The 3,655-nt window shown below is 43.1% G+C and overlaps 1 protein-coding gene across 6 annotated transcripts in view; it reads right to left on the bottom strand.

Moving 5' to 3' along the window:
- The window catches only part of RUFY2 (RUN and FYVE domain containing 2), a 62,367-nt gene that overhangs the window by 43,667 nt on the left and 15,045 nt on the right, over window positions 1–3,655 (bottom strand). The window lies entirely within an intron of this gene.

Genomic DNA, 3,655 nt, shown 5'->3' with positions numbered 1-3,655 from the left:
CCGCCCGCCTCGGCCTCCCAAAGTGCTGGGATTACAGGCTTGAGCCACCGCGCCCGGCCAGGGTCCTTCTTAAATTTAACTGAAAATATTTGGGAATAAAAATTTCACACAGAGATTACTAAGTATTGTTAAAATTATATTTAAAAGGATGAACTTTAAATGTCTACTTTATAATTATGTGTTTTGATGAAGCATATAAACAATGGTCTTTAATTCAAGCTCCATTTTGTTTCCCCATCCATTTTCATGAGAACTTAGAGATGTCCAAAGTCAACCATGCTTTGAGAAATATGAAGATGAGATACCTAGTATCAGGTTCTTAGTAACAAGTATCTGGCAGCTAAACACGCTGTCTTTCAAAGGAAATAGTCGAAGGTCAGATTATGCCAGATGAACACACTTGTTTCTTGCATTTTTGTTTAAATGAATCAAGACTGGACATTATTGTACATTTTATTAAGAATGTTGGCCAGGCGTGGTAGCTCACACCTGTAATCTCAGCACTTTGGGAGGCTGAGGCAGGCGGATCGCCTGAAGTCGGGAGTTGGAGACTAGCCTGGCCAACGTGGTGAAACCCCATCTCTACTAAAAATACAAAAATTAGCCAAGTGTGGTGGTGGGAGCCTGTCATCCCAGCTACTTGGGAGGCTGAGGCAGGAGAATCACTTGAACCTGGGAGGCAGAGGTTGCAGTGAGCTGAGATCACGCCACTGTAATCCAGCCTGGACAACAAGGACGAAACTCCATCTCAAAAAAACAAGAATGTTGTTCAAGGCCTGCTTGATACTACCATCTCAAAACCTTCTCTAATAAAATGTAACATTCTATATATAATATGTTTCAGCAAAATCAATAATAGATACAATAAATTTTACACCAGCCTCAGAAACAAGTATTGGTATTTTAATTTTACTAGTGAAACAAGAAAAATGTTTTCCCAATCATATTAAATCATTTTTAAGACATAATCATTCTTAGGTAGACAACTTGAGTTTTTCACAAATAGCACTAGGATGTCCTGATGGTACGACAGACAAACACAGGTCTAGGAGACGTAAGACTAAGGGCCCTGCTTTTCTACTTCCTAATTGTGTCACCTTGAAAGTTGTAAAACTGGCCAGGCACAGTGGCTCACACCCATAATCCCAGCACTTTGGGAGACCGAGGCGGGCAGATCACGAGGTCAGGAATTCAAAACTAGCCTGGCCAACATAATGAAACTCTCTCTCTACTAAAAATACAAAAATTAGCTGTGCATGGTGGCACGCGCCTGTAATCCCAGCTACTCGGGAAGCTGAGGCAGGAGAATCGCTTGAACCCAGGAGGCCAAGGTTGCAGTGAACTGAGATCGCGCCATTGCACTCTAGCCTGGGTGACAGGGGAAGACTCCATCTCAAAAAATAATGATAATAATAAAAGAAAGTTGCAAAACCTTCCTGAGCTTCAGTTTCTTTTCTATAAAATTGGACAATAGCCTTTATGTGAGGATACAATAATCATCAAGAAAAGCACTTTGAAAACAAACTCTCAATAGTAGTTTTGAGTGAGGAATAATAGGTGAATTCAGGCCAGGCACGGTGGCTCACACATGTAATCCCAGCACTTTGGGAGGTTGAGGCTGGTGGATCACAACGTCAGGAGTTTGAGACCAGCCTGACCAACATGGTGAAACCCCGTTTCTACTAAAATTACAAAAATTAGCCCAGTGTGGTGGTGCATGTCTGTAATCCCAGCTACTTGGAAGGCTGAGGCAGGAGAATTGCTTGAACCTGGAAGGTGGAGGTTGCAATGAGCTGAGATCGCGCCATTGTATTCCAGCCTGGGCGACAAGACTAAGGCTCCGTAAAAAAGTGAATTCTACTTTTTTCTACATGTTTTCTATACTTTTGAAATAGTCTAAATGTACAATAACTACTCTTTATTAGAAAAACAATGAAAGGCCGGGAGCAGTGGCTAACATCTATAATACCAGCACTTTAGGAGACCACAGTGGGCAGATAGCCTAGCTCAGAAGTTTGAACCAGCCTGGGCAACATGGTGAAGCTCCAGCTCTATCAAAAATACAAAAAATTAGCTGGGTGTCGTGGAGCGAGCCTGTGCTCCCAGCTACTTGGTAGGCTGAGGCAGGAGGATCGCTTGAGCCTGGAGGCAGAGGTTGCAGTGAGCCAAGATCAGGCTACTGCACTCCAGCCTGCATTGACAGAGTGAGAACCCTGTCTCAAAAAAAAAAAAAGAAAAGAAAAGAAAAGCAATGAAACACTTTTATTTTTATTTATTTATTTATTTTGAAACAGTGTCTCATCTGTCACCCAGGCTGGAGTGCAATGGCACAATCTCAGCTCAGTATAGCCTCAACTTCCAAAGTTCAAGTGATCTTCCCACCTCAGCCTCCTGAGTAGCTGACACTACAGGCGCACAACACCATGACGAGCTAATTTTTTGTACTGTTTTTGGTGTATAGAGACAAGGTCTCACCATGTTGCCCAGGCTGGTCTCAGACTCCTGAGCTCAAGTGATCCTCCCATCTCAGCCTCCTAACATGCTGGATTACAGCATGGGCCACTGCTCCCGGTGCAATGAAACATTTATAAAACATAAGGTATACAAAAGTCAGACACCAGTATTGCTGTAACTGATTAACACACATGATTTAAACAACGGAGAATGAGAAAATTCTTTTGAACTGGATCAGCCACGGTGGCTCACGCTGTAATCCCAGCACCTTGGGAGGCCAAGGCAGGTGGATCACGAGGTTAGGAGTTCAAGACCAGCCTGGCCAATATGGTGAAACCCCATCTCTACTAAACATACAAAAATTAGCCAGGCACGGTGGCGGGTACCTGTAATCCCACCTACTCGGGAGCCTGAGGCAGAAGAATCACATGAAACTGGAAGGCGGAGGTTGCAGTGAGCCGAGATCACGCCACTGCACTCCAGCCTGGGTGAAAGAGCGAAACTCTGTCTCAAAAAAAAAAAGAAAATTATTTGGAACTGAGTGGAATAACCCCAAGATAAATTGCTGGCCAGGCATGGTGGCTCACACCTGTAATCCCAGAACTTTGGGAGGCCCAGGTGGGTGGATCGGTTAAGCCCAGTAAGGTGGGGGTTGCAGCGAGCTGAGACTGCACCACTGCACCCAAGCCAGGGACAACACAAAGAGATTTTGTCTCAAAAAAAAAAAGTTAAGTGAAAATAGTAAGGTATAGAGTAGTGTGAAAGTGTGCTACCTAATATGCAAGAAGAGGGAGGGGGAAGAGATATGAGAATATATATACATATTATTGCTATGAGCATAAAGTATCTCTGTATACACAAGAACTTAATATATTAATTACTTGTGAAGAGGGAAATTAGATGGATGAAGATCAGGGAGAGGGAGACTTTTGTTTTATGTTCCTTTTGTGCCTTTTGAAGTTTGAGCCATATGAACATATTAATATTACCTGTTACCAAAAAATGATTAGAAGTTTTAACATAATTAAGCAACTACAAGTTTGCATTTAGAAATACAATCTCAGAGTCCGGGCGCAGTGGCTCAAGCCTGTAATCCCAGCACTTTGGGAGTCCGAGACGGGCAGATCACGAGGTCAGGAGATCGAGACCATCCTGGCTAACACGGTGAAACCCCGTCTCTACTAAAAATACAAAAAACTAG

This window comes from Rhinopithecus bieti, unplaced genomic scaffold (assembly GCF_001698545.2).
Source record: "Rhinopithecus bieti isolate Rb0 unplaced genomic scaffold, ASM169854v2 scaffold_33940, whole genome shotgun sequence".
NCBI classification, from domain to species: domain Eukaryota; kingdom Metazoa; phylum Chordata; class Mammalia; order Primates; family Cercopithecidae; genus Rhinopithecus; species Rhinopithecus bieti.
The sequence above is the reverse complement of the archived record's forward strand: the minus strand, read 5'-3'. Positions and strand labels throughout refer to the sequence as shown.